General features: G+C 43.2%; 1 protein-coding gene and 1 non-coding gene across 2 annotated transcripts in view; one reads left to right on the top strand and one right to left on the bottom strand.

Annotated features, from left to right (window-relative positions):
* Nucleotides 1-17,402, bottom strand: part of LOC147712268 (uncharacterized) — a 593,266-nt gene that overhangs the window by 519,889 nt on the left and 55,975 nt on the right. The window lies entirely within an intron of this gene.
* LOC147712269 (U6 spliceosomal RNA) lies at nucleotides 6,439-6,545 on the top strand. Its single transcript, XR_015296254.1, has one exon. It is a non-coding gene; the product is annotated as a U6 spliceosomal RNA (small nuclear RNA).

Here is a 17,402-nt window from a genome sequence, read left to right as displayed (position 1 = left end):
GCTGGGATGCAAAATAAGTATCAGGAATAACATAAGCACGGAGGTTGGTGCCTATTGTACACCAATGTCATCTTGGCCAGTGGATGGAGTCACAGTTGCAGCTGCATGGAGCCACCTCATGGTGCTGAAGAGCAACTGATGATGGGAAAAAGTGCTCCAGACCAGTCTGACACATGGAGGGGTATTTCTTAGGTAAAGAATCTACATAAATGTCATGTTACTGAAGAAAAGTTTTTTTTTTTCAATTACAGGAGCACAGCCATTGTAGAAGCAGGAAGACTATGCAAAAGGCTAAGGGGAGTGTAAACGAAAAACTCAAAAATGCATGCAAATTTTTTGTTAATCTCAATAATGATTTGGCTCGTGCTCAATTGGAAATGTTTAACATTCTGACTCAGTGGCATAGCTAGACCTTTTGCCGCCCGTGGCGGCCAATGCTTGTGCCCCGGCCCTGGTGCTGGTGAATCCTGCGTTCGTTTGCCGCCCCAAGACAGCCGCAATCTATGGGTGGGAGGGGGGGAATGGCCTTCGATGAAACTCGTGCCGCCAGGGGTGGACCACCGCTCGACCCCCGCTTGCTGCTCTATTGTTCTGACTCCCTCACAGTTCTTGCGTGACTACACCTTCATTAGGCCTACAGTTCATTCGTGTATCTATGACTTTCTTCGATGAATTTATTGAGCTTGCCAGAGAGAAGTTGTAATTGTTGTGCTTGTAGAAGTAAATACTGTCAGTTGCAGTAGGTTTTGGGTGTCAGTGACCATTTGAAAATCTCCATAAGCATCTGTGACAGAGGGGAAACTGATGTCCATGTAATCATGTAATTATGTCATATGTAGAACACGGGGAGGGGGTCGCACGATCAGATGTGCGTTCGAACATAGAAAGGCAGTGTGCAGGTGGAGCACTATAGCAGCATTATTGCATGCCATTATGCTGGAGGGGCACCTGGATGGGGTTGACGACAACACTGACTGAGCCTGGCTCTGATGTCACAGATGTCACAGATGATACTAACTCTAGACGCCTGACCTCATACAACAGGAAACAGGATAATTTACTCCAAAGGAAGTCAGGTTTGGTGAAGTTTCATTAGGCTGCAGCTTATCAGTCATACTATAATGGGTGTTTACATAAATTAAAGTCAAAGTTTTCAATGGCGGCTGAAAACACTATTATATTTTAATTGCCCCATCCTTCAGGTAAGTTGACTTAACGTATGTTTTATAGCAGACGGCACTCACACCTGATTACTCAATCAATCAACATCTTCATTCAACTTTAAACAAGTCATAAAAGTAGAAATTCAGAATAAAATATAATCATCTCAAAAAATTATAATTTGACAATTAATTTGTGAACAGTAAAATTTAAAATCATAAGCATTTTCTCTAAATCAATCCAAAACGGACCTTATTGCTTGAATGACATGTAATTATAACCAAGAACATTAAACCTCTACACAATCATCCACTTAGCATTGATCTATTTGACCATAAAACATTCCTTTCTCAAATCACATTTCTGTTGGAAGCTACTGCAGTGCTATCATTACTTGTCTACACTGTTTGATGTAAAAAAAATCATAAACTCGTAAATAAATAATGTTTCTAGCAGCAGAATAAAATGTGCAAATAAGACAAAATGCAATGTGCTTTGTTCTGAACTGTTATCACACTGGCACAAAACATGGTTTGGAAGGGAACAAGACAAGGTTGCATACTAGGGGGTTGATTATGATGGCGGACGGATTGCCCCCGCCGTGCTGGCGGTGGCCATCCATCCGCCATCCTCCCTGAAAAAACCCCCCGCCACATTAGGATGGCTGGGGGGTCAGCGGTGGACGGGAAGACCGTCCACCGCTTTTCCGCCGCGGTCGCCTTCCGACCGTTGCGGAAAAGGTCTAATATGGTGGTGGTGTCTATCAGACACCACCAGCCATATTAGTATGGGCTTTGGGGAATGCATTTCCGTAGCGGCAATGCTGCCAAGGAAAGGCATACGGTCTTTGCTTTGGGGGCCCGTTACGGCCCCCAGGGTGAAGGGGGGGTGGAGGTGCACATGGGGGGTACCCCCCTGTGTTTCAAAATACAACATGGCAGGCACCGCGCGGTGCCTGTCATGTTGTGCTTTGAAGCGCACAACATGCATTTTCAGCATTGCGGTGGGCGGTGCATCCTAATTCGGTGCACGGGACCTCCGCCATTAGGGCGGACGGTCCCATGCTACGACAGGATGGCGGACGGACTTTGTCAGTCCGCCATCCTAATCGACCCCTATGTTCAGTCTGAAATGAGACAGGTAGAACCTGTATCGAGGGCTCTTTACAAACAAGCATTTGCAATGCAATAGGTCTCGCATTAGGAAAGTTTGAGCTATTGGTATTGTAAATGACACATTTTTTATTTATGTGTTGGTTTTGAAAATAGCAAAATTAATAGCTTTGTCATTTACAATGCCAATAGTTTTAACTTTCGCAAATGTGAGACCTGTAGCATTTGTAATGCAATATGTGTTGTATTTACGTGACTTCGATGTATTGATTTTACAAATAACAATGGCTTTTAATTTTTTTTTATAATCAATACTTAAATAAAAGTTATTGTAATTTATAATGGCAATAGCTTAAAGTTTTGTAAATAACTTTTGTGAAGATTATGTTCAGTGTATTTTATTGTGACAAAAATCCAAGAACAGAATTTAAATAAAAGGGGATATCCAATGTAGAGAAAAAAACATTTCTCTTTTCTGTTTACCCAGTCATGACATCACCAGTAAGATAGGTTCCAGCATTCACCAGTGGCACTTTTCAGAAGTATTGGGGAATTAAGGGCTCGCTGGGGACCAAAATGCCAGTCTAAGTAAATCGGTCTGTGCCAAGGGATCAGTGTGGTGAAGCGCCCTGAAGCAACCAAAGGTCTAATGCAGATGCATAAACAAGTACAGCGGACGCCTAATTTTTAGAAACGCAGACAAGGGCAATGCATTGTTTGGATTAATTAGTAAAGATCTCCTTGTGTGACGTGAATGTCAGCAGTTCTGTATCCATGGCGGAGAGAAAACAACTCTGAAAAGCAGTTGATAAAATAATGTGCGCCACTGTCCATTTAACACATGATGGCGAGCAATGTAGAAAAAAAAGCATTTTGGCCGTGAGCACGATAATAAAGTTGTGAGGCCGCCATATGCACGTTATAAAACCGAAAGAAAAAAAAAGCGGCCGGGAAAGGATCCCTTTGAAGTGGCCGTGAAAGTGAAAGCAATTAGGGGGGAGGAGAACTGAGGCCAGCGCGCACTGCCCACGCTGGTGAAGCCTGTGGGAGGGAGGCTGATGGCTTTGATGTGGGGAAATGAGCGTGCTTGTGTTCACGTGAACTGTTTGAAATCTGCCCGATGGTTTAAGAACTTTTTTGCCTCCTATAATTCTCGACTATCCATTCCTTGCGGAATGGGATAGGCAAGACCTAAAAATGGAATGAGGGAGAAGAAAGAGACTGAAGATGGGAAAAAAAGAGGATTTAAGGAAGAGCTGTGGTGCAATAGGTAGAGGGGGACGAGAGCAAAATACAAAGTGGAAGATGGTGGAAACTGAAAGAGAATAGAGAAATACAGACTCAAAATGGAAGAGAGTAAGATCACCAAAAAAGAGAAGATAAGGAATGGAAAAAGTGAGGGATAGTGATACAGTGATACAGGCTATCACACACCCGCGTCTACACCAACGCCGCTCAAATGCTATTCATCAAAACAACAAGTGGTCCTGAGCATACAAGAATAAGGGAAAGCACAAATATTGTATATAGACCACAATGGACTTCTATATAGTTTAGAATTCCTTGTCCAGCCGGGACTCCTTTTAGAGTAATTCATACATGTAACTCTATTGCATTTTTGTTTGTATGAGTAACTCCAGGATACACTGTCAATGTAAATCAATATCAGTGACCTGTAAGCTCACTCTGTTTGCCTGATATTTCCTTTCACTTACTTTTACTTTCTCACTTCCTCCCTCTGTAGGGCACAGGACTGTGCCCTACTATAACCCCACTGCTTCGGGTTATGTGATGTATTTTGAGATCAAATAATCTATCAAATCATTAAATATTCCTTGCCCGGCTGGACAAGAAATTCTAAACTATATAGAAGTCCATTGTGGTCTATATACAATATTTGTGCTTTCCCTTATTCTTGTATGCTCAGGACCACTTGTTGTTTTGATAAATACTTGATACCCATGGTCCCGAGCCACTTAATGGGTTCCCCTTGTCCTTCTCTAATGCTCAAATGCTATTCGGCCTGTGTCCACCGGATCTAAGACACTAAACACGTTTCTGCAATGAACTGCTGCTTAGCACCCTCCAGTAAACCATTACTTTGCGTGGTATTACACAACCATATCTATTATATTGGAGACAGAGCGACTTTTACTCTCTAAAGGTGCACAGCCACATCGTCAAGTCTTCCATCATTCTCTTTCTCAATACTCAGACGCAAGCTACCTATCAAATGTAATGCATCAAAGTGATTTATTAGCACAACCAAGCAAGCCTCTTCCCAGCAAGCACTGCACTTTAGGGGCTACAGTACTCAGAAAACGAACAGACTACCAACTGCTCACACCACACAAGACACAACAAAGTAGCATGATCCACACAACAGTCTGTGCGAGATGTAAAGTCTTGTGGAAACAATTTATTCTGGACAACCATTAGTAGTTGGAGGCAACATTAATGGAAAATGTGTACTGCACAAACACCAGGAAACTAAATTAAATTAACCCTCACCCCTATACCAAAATGTGATAAATAGGGCAAATGACAGAAGCTTGTTTATAGTCCAATTGGCCCAACTCCCACTGGCCAGAAAGGGGTAGAGAATCAAACCGTTTTTAGGCTTCAGAGGGAGAATGAGTGAAACTGAGAGAGGGGGACAGATAGTGCGTGTTACAATGAGAATGACCACAGGAGAGATTAAAAGAAATAGAGGATGAGGTACTGGAAGAATGTTAGACAGACTCCCTTAATACAACGGCCACGCCCCTATGAGAGACCCCTCGTTGTTATTCATCCCACTAACGCCATGTGCCAAAGGTTTGCAATGTCTTATTTTGGTGAGCGTGTACAGGGATAGGAAAGCCAACAGCAGCTGCTGCTTTCGAAATCAAATGTCGATGGTGTGCGAAATCCTATGCTTTCCCAGCTCCTGCAGGAGAGACCACAGGCTAGGGGACTGTGATGCTTGTTTGTAGCCTTGAGTTTACGAGCAGCCGGCAACGGCTGACTGGTGCCCCGCCTGCCTCTGAGGAGCGGAGTGCAAACGGAGCAAAGGTGAAAAGGCTTGAGGGACGCGATACGTGTCCGTGCTGTTTGTCTGCGTGGTGCGCATGCAATCTCAGCTGCCATCCGATTACCATTTTTCACAGCAAAAGAAAGCAGAAGAAGAGAAATCGAAAGTTAAGGACTGTTACTTCCTGTCAAAGTGAAAACAGAACAAGACAAGGAGGGTCCATCCTCTAACTCCTAAAGGGAATAATATGTATATACAACCACTGCAATGCCTCCTTCCAGCAAGGAGAACGAGGTAACAATGACAGAAAACCGCACGCAAAAAAAAAAAGGGGGCGGAAAAATCTACTGAATTTCTCCCCTCCAGGACTCCGTGACTGGCCTTGTGGTTACCATAGCAATGTTTCAGGAAATCGGCTTGCGACACCAGAAGTCAGGTCACGGAGTCCTCAAAAGGAGGGAGTATAACGGACAAATCTTCCAAACAGGGGCATTGTCCAATGGCAGGCCTCCATTTCGCGAGGCCGGCCAATGGCCGAAGGGGCGTGGTTTCATGCCCCTTCTTGCTTACAAGAACTCTCGCCTGCAACAGCGCATGCGCTGCAACGCAGGCTTCGACCTAAAAAGGAGACTCTGGGTCCTTAGATGTCAGCAAGTAGATGTGTGTGAGTAGAGGCTTTGCACCATTCAGCCAACAGTCTGACATTTCCACACTACAGTTGTTTGACCTTCTGCTTTGCTTTAGCTCGACTAGATGCCGGGTCTGAGACCAGCTCAGGAATTCCCACCATATCAAACGATTTTTTTTGGGGGGTGGGGAGTTTTATATAGCGTGAACTGGACCCAAAGGTATTAGAACACTTTACATTAGCACCAGTTGCATTTCCGACACACACATTCATTTTTTGCTAAGCTTAGGGACATTAAGGGATTTGCCAAGAATCACAGGATGTTGCGCGCCGCTGCCAAGACTCGAACCCGATACCCAAGCTTCGAGGTCCATCGCTCTAGCCGTTAAGCCACATCCTTTCCCCTTTTATATAGCCCAACCAAGGAATATATAGTGCCTTGTCCAGGGATAAACAGTACCTTAATAAAGCCCTCTTGAAATGTGTCTCCTGTTTGACCCATATGGAGAATCATGGTAAAAGTGGTGCACTCTTCGGCGGCACATGGACTAAAATTGGAATAATATAGAGACGATTTTCATGACCCCTGCTCAAAGATGACATGCAAATTCACGAAGAGTTCCACAGCTGATTATTCTCCTGCTCCTCCTGACACTATGTGAGACAAATGAAAATGTACTTTCAAGATCAGGCGCAAACTGATTCTATATAATACCATTTATGTTTTTTGCATTACATTGCAGTTTTTCAAAAGGATGGTTGTTGTTTTTTTTATATTGGGAGGATGAAGTGAGTTGGTTTGCTCAGTACTTGCGATCCCAAGGAATGGTAGTGTCAAGTTGCTTGGACATATATATAGGGAACGACTCCAATCTGGAGAGTTAGTCAACCTGATAGTTTTTTAACTGCCTCTAGGAGGGTAAGATCATAAGAGGTGTGCTGGTGGAAAGTTATGAGTTTGGAGGGGATATTGTTTCTTCTTTGTGAACCTTGAATTTAGTTTTCTTTAGCCTTCATGTTTTTACAGTTTCTCGATGAGGAAATTGTGGAAAATGGAGATTATTATTTAGTCATCCTGGACATGATAAGACTGGTGCTATATATATATATATATATATATATATATATATATATATATATATATATATATATATATATATATATATATATATATTCACTGAAAAAACCATAGGTTTCACACCAGTTATAGTTAGGAATTAGCATTTAAAAAACCTATTAAATTCACTGACAAAACCAGTTATAGTTAGCTGGAAATTTTACTGATATAAAACCAATGAAATTCCACGTTATAGTTAGTTGGACTCACTATAACTTGCGCGCCTGCAATGCACTGCTGATGACGTCACATATTACATCACTCATGACATGGTCAGTGACATCACTCATGACATCACTGATGACACCATCCAGTGAATGTGTGTCTTTCTGAAAAATAAATTTGTTTTATATATGTATTTGTAAAGGTCGATGGAAGAATAAATGTTTAAATAAGTGTGTAAATGGATGTTTTTTTAAAAAAAATTGGTTGGGTAACTGGCTTATTATGTGTATCTTAGTGAATACATATATTAGCGAGTATTGTTTAGATATTTAAATGTTTGTATCAGTGTTTCTCTTTGTGTATAAGTGGCTACAGGGGTTGGTGACTGACTCACTGTTTGTATGTGTTTTGAAGACAGCATATGTGCAGGACTGTATGGGTGGATGAGTGTATATATGTGTGTGTTAGTGAGTGAATGACTGTCTCACTAGTGTCTTCATTAGTAACGACATATGTTTTAATCTAGTATATGTGAGTATTGATGTATATAAGTGAGTATAGTATATATAGTGAGAGATTGTAGGAGTTCCTGTTTAAATAAGTATGTGTTTCTATAAGTGATTGTTTAAGAGAGTAAGTATGGGTAAGTTTCCTTAGAAGTAAGGTGGCAGTGTGTGTATAAATGTATATGCAAATAAATGGATGTTCAATAGTTTATTTGCATGTGTGAGTATGTGTGTGAGTAACTTTTGGATGATTGCTGATGTGTAACAGGATGTATAGGTGTATCACTACATATGATGAGTGAGTATATATGAGTGACTATATAGAACTGTTGGTGAATGAGTGGATGTGTATATAGATGGTGGAATTACTGAATTGGTTGTTGTTACTGGTTTGGGTATCTCCATTTTTTTGAAAATGTTTGTTTCTATTTTTGAATATGTGTTTCAAGCATTACATTACACTGAAATTAGGTCTGTCACTCTGTCACAAGGATGGTGTCATCAGTGATGTCATGAGTGATGTCACTGACCATGTCATGAGTGATGTAATATGTGACGTCATCAGCAGTGCATTGCAGGCGCGCAAGTTATAGTGAGTCCAACTAACTATAACGTGGAATTTCATTGGTTTTATATCAGTAAAATTTCCAGCTAACTATAACTGGTTTTGTCAGTGAATTTAATAGGTTTTTTAAATGCTAATTCCTAACTATAACTGGTGTGAAACCTATGGTTTTTTCAGTGAATTTCAAAGGTTTTTTAAATGCTAATTCCTAACTATAACTGGTGTGAAACCTGTGGTTTTTTCAGTGAATTTCAAAGGTTTTTTTAATGCTAATTTCTAACTATATAAGACCTGAAAGCCCACCAGGAATCTCCAGTATGCGCCAGGGGACTGCATTGCAGAGAGGTGTAATGAAGCCACAACCCTTTTTACACCTCTCTGCAACGCAGCCCCCGTGCATGTTTGAAGAGGGGAAACTAATTCCCCTTGCATACTGGGGGCCCCTGGGGGCCTATTAGCCCACCTGGAACCTCCAGTATGCGCCTGGGGCTGCATTGCAGAGGTGTAATGAGACTATGCCCCTTGTTACACCTCTCTGCAACGCAGCCCACTGCCGCGTTTGCAGAGGGGGAACTAATTCCCCTTGCATACTGGGGGTCCCTGGGGTCAACTAGTCCACCAGGAGCCTCCAGTATGCACGAGGGAGCTGCATTGCAGAGAAGTGTAATGAGGCCACACCCTTGTTACACCTCTCTGCAATGCAGGCCACTGGCGCCTTTGCAGAGGGGGGACTAATTCCCCTTGCATACTGGGGGTCCCTGGATCATATCTGCCCAAACACCGATATTCCGAACGATTGTAAATGACTTTTCTTGAGAAACATTTGGATTTGGATTATCATGTCCTATACTTTGGAATTTTTGAAAGACTGACTTTGAGGATGCTATAAATTACTCAAGTCTGCCCGAATTGTGTGGGTAAAATTGATACCTAGTCACTTTGAATAGGAATATACTTATGTCTCGTCTAACATTTGGAAGAAATATCTAGTTATATGACAACGGGATACCGACATAACTTGAAGGAAATAAGAACGCCCTGAAGAAGTTCTGTTGTACAGAACGAAACGTTTCGGCTGGCTGTGGTACATAAACTTAAGGAAAATAAAAGCATTTGAATATACACCAAGATTCAGCGCTTCAATAAGTACTGTAAGTGATATGATTTGATTGGACTCATTGTGAAAGTGGTGCTGTGCCAAACTTTGGAATATTCTCCACTACTCTCTACTACTTACTCTCTCCCACTCTCTACTACTCACTCTCTACTGCTCTCTACTACTCACTCTACTACTTACTCTCTACTACTCTCTACTACTCAGTCTCTACTACTCACTCTCTACTACTCTCTACTACTCACTCTACTATTCACTCTACTACTCTCTACTACTCACTCTGCTACTCTCTCTACTGCTCTCTACTACTCTCTACTACTCACTCTCTACTCTCTATTACTCACTCTCTACTCTCTACCTCTCTACCTCTCTACCTCTACACCTCTACCTCTCTACCTCTCTCTACACGCACACATATAGACATATATGCATATATATATGTGCATATGCATTTATATATATGTATGTGTATATATAAAAAAAACAACTAAACATTTTTTTTTCTAATCAGCTACTTTTAAAACTGTCATTCTTTTTCCCCATGGTACACTCCCCGGTACGCTTACCGGTGCGCGTACCGGGCGCTCACCCCGCGAAAATCAAAAAAATTTTTTTTTTTTTTTTTTGCCCCGTGGGGCCCTTTTATGGCCCCCACATCAAACCTAGGGGGTCAAGGGGGGTCTACTCTGCCCCCTTATGGTCATTTCCCCCTTTGTTTTGGCCACCTCTTGTGTCTCGATCCTACCGAGACACAAGATGGCGGCCGCTCCGGACTGTTTAGAATGTTTACAGACCCCCCAGAGCCAATCAGCTTTCTCCGCGCAAGTCGCGGTAAGCGCCCGGTGCGCGTACCGGTGCGCGTACCGGAGCGCGGCTATAGATATATATATTTTTTTGAACCTTAATTACTCAAAATCCACTGGAGCACATATCTTGAGACATAGCAAAGGCACATCGGGCTACCAGTCCCTACAATTTTGCCAAGTTTGGTGGAAATCCATTCAGCCGTTCGGGCTAAAAGTGAAATCGACCGCCCTATGGAAATTAACATGGGGAAAACGCGTTTTGGGACCCCCCTTTTATCTCGGCCCCCGCTTGATGAATCCCCCCCAAACTTTCAGGGAAGGACCGGACCGCCATGAGACCATTTTCCTGAAAATTTCAGGCAGATTCGTCAACCGGCGCCAAAGTTATTCAAAATAGAATGTTGAGATTTAACATTGAAAATTATCCTAACTATAACTACCTACTGGCGACCGCCAGTAGGTAATATATATATATATATATATATATATATATTTTTTTTTTTTACTATTCCTACATTCATTTTCATTATTAGTTAATGTATTGTAATGATTATATGTTCAAAAATGAGCCAGCCAATAAGTTTGTTATCTTGGAACGTGTAATCCCTTAACAGCCCACAAAAATGAGGAAGGTTTTACCAGGAATCAGAAAGAAGATAACAAATTCCCAGAATCTGTTACCCATTTGATACAAGACACAATAGATTAAGGAAATAATTTTGAGTTTAGTGAAATAAGAGTTTTGCAATAAACTGGTGGGTCTCCCCCTCAGCCAGCCTCCAGTGACTCTGCTTCATTTATATGTAGGGAAAGCACCAGGTTTACACTGGCCGAACATTAGCTGCCTCTTCCAAGGTGAGCGTGTAACCCACAGGCCAGTAAGCCAGTGGGCTGCAAGGTGATAGTGACTGTCCCTATTTATGGCAGGTTGATCATCACGAGATTGCCATGCTCGGGACTGCCATGTGACTTAGAGGTATTGGGCAGGGCAAGCAAAATAATGACCCACATGCACAGAAAGAAAAGTCCCCCATGTCAGATCCTTTGCTATTTTAAGAATAAAAGTAATCGTGATGCACACCGTAAAAATATAGAGACAAACGGGCACATGAATCAAGTAAAGGAATTGTGATTCCATAACTGCATTCACAAAATAGGTAATAGCAAAAATTATGATTACCTATTTTGCAAATTAATTTTGGATTGATGCATCGGAAATGGCTTTTTACCGGTCTGCGAATCGACCAGTTTGCGACAGGTAAATAGCTTTATGCATGTGCCCCAAAATGTTAAATGGTACCAACCCAATAAATATGCAATATCTGTCCTTCAAGGTATGATTTTTTTCTTTTTCCTTTAGCCAAATGGAGTTGAACACAGGGATAGGTCATTTTTGGTTTGGGTCCCACGCCACAGAATTTATTGCTTCTTTACAATTTGGAAAGCATTATGGAGCCCTTTTAAAAATGCATTTTTCTAAGCTGCCTGAGTCTCTTCTTTTAGGCCTTGACTTTGCACAAACTTTAGCAGACGTATTGTTTTCAGTATGTAACACATGCTTAGAATGGGTGTTAGACTTGGGATCCTTGGCATGGTTTCTCCTGAGTTTTTGCCTATACCTCCTGCTTTTTTGACTGTGTGATGGAATTTTTACTGGCTTAGAAGATTTGGGCACTTTTTTCCACTGCTGATCAGTGTTAAAGTGCAGTGGTCCCTGTATAAACTGTAATTATGATTGGTTATTCATGATTGGCATATTTGTTTTACTGGTAAGTACCTAGTAAAGTGCCCTGAGTTTACCAGGGCCTGTAAATCAAATGCTACTAGTGGACTTGCAGTACTGATTGAGCCACCCACAGGAGTAGCCCTGTAAATGTAGTGTCTGACCGTGCAGTTGGTAACTGCAATTTTGACCTGGCAAGTTGCCAGGCCCCAATCTTCCCTTTGCCTACATGGAAGGCACCACTACTGTAGGTCCAAGGTACCTCCATGGGCAGGTTGCAGTGTGTGTGAAAGGTAAGGCATGTACTGGTGTGTTTTACATGTCCTGATAGTGAAAAACTGCCAATTTCGTTTTTCACTATTGAAAGGCTGCATGTCCCATAGAATAGCATGGGAGCTGCACTGTTACATTTGACAAGTGTAACTTTTCATTGGGTCAAGAAGGAGAAATTGGGTTCAGGCTCTCTAAACTCAGAATTGCATAACACATCTTTTAGTAAAAGTGGTTTTTAAATTGTGTGTTAGAACATGCCACTATTAGAAAGGGGTTATTTTCTTATTTAACCATTTGGTGTGCCTCTGCTTGAATGTGTATTTACTGCCTGGTTTTGGAGTGACAGATGTTGGGATGTGCATTCACTCTAGAAAGTCCAAAAGGGGGGTTGAGGTATGCCCTGACTTTCCTTCGTAACTCATAGTTGGGTTGAATAGACCTGGGCTGCATTTAGAGTAGTAAGAGGAGTTTCACTAGCACCTGAATAGGCTGTCTCCTTTGCACAATGCTGTCTCCACTACTTGTAGGGAAGCTGGCCCAGAGAGGACAGAATTGGTTTGGACTGGGCTAAGAGAAACTTGCCAGAAAGAGAACAAAGACAAAATGTGGTATAAGTATTTGACCTTAAACCCCAGAAAATAGATCACTTCTGGACTCAAGAGGAACCTCTGCAAAGGAGAAGATCTGGAGTGCTGCAAGGAGGAGTATTGCCCCTTTGCTGTGCGTAATATGTTGGAATGGCCTGCAGTTGCTGCTTCTGCCAAGGAGAGGACAAAGACTGTAACTTTTCTGTGAACTTGCTTGAAGAAGATTCTCCGAGGGCTTGTGTGTGCTTGTCTCCTGTTTTGAAGTTTCAGGGCCACAAACACTTCACCTACTGACCAGCACTTGGACCCCTCCATGGATTCCTGTATTCAGAAGGGTGCCACTTCCAGTTCCTGGGCCCTGAGAATTGTGTGGTTGGTGCTGCAAGAAGAACAATAGACTGCGTCAGCGACGCCACCTGTGATGCCGCAACCTGCACATGGGACTTTACATCATGCATTCGTGAAGTGCATGATGTACCGTCCCATCTGCACCGCAGCTCTGAAGCCCTTCATTGCCTATCAGTGCCCGCAGTCATCGGTTTTCCCAACACCAACGCTCACCCCCAACGCTGTCACAGCCAGCCCAGCATCACCTCATTGCAGAGCCAATTGATGATGAGGTAACTTCACAAACTCTTCGACGTAGCATCGCCTCACCAGAACTGACGTCTCTTCGCCGACGCTAAGTTTCTACAGCTCTATTCTTGCGGTAACCATTTTAAAAGTGATAACTTGATGCATGTATGTTGGATTTTTGTTGTTTTGGCCTTGTTTGGTTTAGATAAGGATACATTCTTTTTCTAAACAGGTATTGTGTCAGTTTGTGGTGTTTTCACTGTGTCACTCTGTGTTTGGCTACAAACACTTTACACAGTGCCTTTGGGATAAGCTTGTCTGCTCATTCCAACCTACCAAGGGCGTGAGCATGGGTCATCTAAAGTTTGTAATTCCCTTACCCTGACTTCAAGGAAGGACCCCTACTTGGACAAAGGTGCATAACTCTGCCATTGAGAGACCCCTATTTCTAACATTGGTGGCAGCGGTGGGATTTAACTTGTATTCGTACTTGAACCTTAGTAATTAGTGTACATCACTCGTCTAGTGCAGACCACTATGCGACCACATACTGTGTTTTCTGGTTCTATTTTTGTTGACCCTTTAAGTATCCACAAACCATGTCGCCAAATGGTAAACCAGCAAGCGAGGCTTCAGAACTGGAGTTTGATCTTGAAATGTTGCACACATACAAAGTACATCAACTCAAGCAATTTTGCAAACGCTTTGGTTGTCCCATGGGTAGCTCCGATAGCAAGGAGGAACTGCAGATGGCCTTGAGTGCCTGGTGGGAGGCCAGAGAGACTGGGGAGACGGGAGATGGAAATGTGGTTATGGATGTTCTAGACCTTCAAGGGAGCTTTGGAGCTCAGAATCTGCCTGTAGGGAGAGCACCCTCTGGGCCTGGCAGCAGTGTGTCTTCTTGAAATTTGTCTCCAGAGGAGTTGGAGGAGAGACAGAGAATCAAGAATGATGAGTTGGAGCTTGAGAAGCTCAGAAGAGAAGACAAGGAAAGTGCTTGAGCTTGGAGGGGAAGGAATTGCTTTTGGCACATGAATTGAGCTTGAGGGAGCTGGACAACAAGGTTAAGCAGGCAGAGTCTAGTTCAAATTAACGGTGGGCGGCCAGCTACGCTCCGTCTGCGGAGTGTGCGTAGTGCCGCCTACTCCGCATTTTGCGGAGCTGGCGGAGCCAGGCGGCACTACGCACGCTCCGCAGACGGAGCGTAGCTGGCCGCCACCCGCCTCCCTCCCGCCCTCCCTAAATACTTTAAAATAAAGGAACGCAATAATTTTAAAAGCACTTACCTTGCCGCCGCTGGCCGCCGCGTTCCCCGGGGCTCGTTATCTTCCGTCTTCCGTATTTTGCAGTAATGCGCATGCGCGGACGGCCGCGCATGCGCATTTTCACGAGAAAATGCGCATGCGCGGCCGCCCGCGCATGCGCATTACTGCAAAATACGGAAGACGGAAGATAACGAGCCCCGGGGAACGCGGCGGCCAGCGGCGGCAAGGTAAGTGCTTTTAAAATTATTGCGTTCCTTTATTTTAAAGTATTTAGGGAGGGCGGGAGGGAGGCGGGTGGCGGGGCTGGCGGCCAGTGGTTTTGCGGAGTGGGGCTACGCGGAGTGCGGAGGTGGGCGTAGTTTCTCGCCCACTTCGCGTAGCTCCGCGAAGCCCCACTCCGCGAACTCCGCCCAGGGTTAGTTCAAATGGTGGCAGCGTACAGCCAGTGAAGTCTGGGGAAAGGTCTACATTCCCAAAATTCTTATATGGTAATTTCAGAATGGGGACGATATCAATGCTTGGTTTGCATCATCTGATGCAGCACTTTGCATGAATGAGGTCTCAGAGAAACATTGGGGGTGGGCCCGTGGAAACACCGTAATCCTATGGGAGGAACACCTTTTACACCTTTGGATGAGGCAAGTACTCTCACTTATCCCAATAAGAAGGATGCTTTATGGCTCAGGTATGGGCTCACACCTGAGCAGTACAGAGAAAAATGTAGGTCATTTAAGAAGCTTGAGCCTAACACTTGGGTGGAATGTGTGAATTTCTTTTGCAAAGCACTGAATGCTTGGATAAAGATCAGCCAGGTAACTGACTATAAGGGGCTGTATGATTTATTTGCATGGGAGCACTTGCATGATCTTGGTTCCAAAAGCTGCTGCACCCTGTGAAATTCCTGAACTTTGGTTCTGTGTGGACTACCATGGGCTCAATGCTGCCCCAGGACTGATGCACACCTTATTCCCAGAGATGATGAGCTCATTGATCGGCTGGATGCTACCAAGTTCCTCAGCAAGTTTGACTTAACGTCTGGGTACTGGAAGATTGCCTTAACTGATGGGGCTAAAAGGAGGACTACATTCTTAACGCCAAATGGGCACTACCAATTCGGGGTCAAGTCCTTTAGGTTTGAAAGATGACCGTTGCCACGGTGCAGAGACTGGTCAACCAGGTATTGTCCGGTCCGGAGGAATTCAGCACCTCCTACCTGGATGGCATTGCGGTGTTCAGCTACAGCTGGGAGGAACACCTGCAACACCTCTGTGAAGTGTTGAAGGTTCTGCATCAGGCAGGCCTCACTATCAAGGCCAGTAAGTGCCATATAGGGAAGGGGTCTGTTGTGTACTTAGGGCATCAGGTAGGAAGTGGCCAGGTGGCTCGCCTACAGTCTAGGATTGACAACTATAAAAATCAGAGATCAAGCAGACTGCAACTCAGCACACGTTGTATACAGTTTTAAATACCGATGCGGCAAGCTATACACAGGCAAGACAGAGAGGAAAGTCAAAGTGCGCATCTCAGAGCTTAATAGTCGCATTAGAAACAGATCCACTACTTCTAGTCTTGCCACTCATTGGGCAGAATTCGATCACACAATACAGCAACTTTGTTTCCAAGTGTTAGAAACTATCAAACAAACACCAGATCGAAATAACGCAAAATGGCTCTCGCAGAGAGAAATTTAGTGGATCAAATTTTTAGAGACGATGATACCCAAAGGGTTAAATGACAAATTAGACATGATTTGTTTTTTATAAGGACAGGTTATAGCAGTCCCTACGTGCATTCACATAAATAGACAGTTAACAAAGAGTCTGTGTTAGTCAAACCGAATAACAATCTGTAGTCAGGCGCCCAGTGGTCGCCGTAAATAATAATAACAAAAAACGAATGAGTAAATTAAGGCCTTTAAGATAAAAATTGACATAATGGTTTAGGTACAAATTTTCATTGTAACTGTTCTTGAATTATTGAACAATCAGGTTTTATTCACGGAGGATCCTATTTGTTGTACTAGCCATATAGTGCTGTTGTAAATAGGCATTGTTTTTTATTTTACATCTTTATCTTTCTACCACTGTTTAATTTTTGCACCATTTCTATGTCTGTTTTTTTACGTGTATTATTGCGGGAGTACGTTACCTTGACTATGCTGTGTACTCGCGGTTACTTGCGTTTCATTCTTGGAAAGCGGCTACGTTTTGGGCTTTCAGCACGCATTATATTCAGATTGCGTCTAACATACAGTATCACGTTTTTAACCGCATTATAACACAGCTGTCATCACTTCAAACAGTGTAGCAGAGGGTTGTCTACAGAGGCATCATGGCAGCGGGGGTTGGAGTCTCGTCAAGTAGGTGAGTTGAGTCTTTTCTCTATTTTGGATATCGATTACGGAAGTATTTTACCCAGAGCAACACGGACATTACGTCAACGTGTTCGGGAAACAAACAAGCTGGAGCAGAGAAGATCATTTTTGAGATCGTGGAAGGTAAATAGATACCTTCATGAGAGGAGAGTAGTAGGTAAACAGTTTAGGTGCCTTTAAGTGGCTAGCTAACCCAGCTGCTTTTTTCAGGTTCGCAATTTGATCGGACATTTTGCGGGTGAAGGAACTCCGGTTTAGCTGGCAAAGGCGGCATTTTTGGAGGTATTTCTCATGTATATGTTGCGGGCGACGAGCCATGAACCATTTATATTAGTCTCTCAGAGTGAGTCAACATTAATGTTATGTTGCAGGTACCGGTGATCACAACGTACAAGTGGCATATTAGCAACAGAGTAA

This window comes from Lissotriton vulgaris, chromosome 5, assembly GCF_964263255.1.
Source record: "Lissotriton vulgaris chromosome 5, aLisVul1.2, whole genome shotgun sequence".
Lineage (NCBI taxonomy): Eukaryota > Metazoa > Chordata > Amphibia > Caudata > Salamandridae > Lissotriton > Lissotriton vulgaris.
The sequence above is the reverse complement of the archived record's forward strand: the minus strand, read 5'-3'. Positions and strand labels throughout refer to the sequence as shown.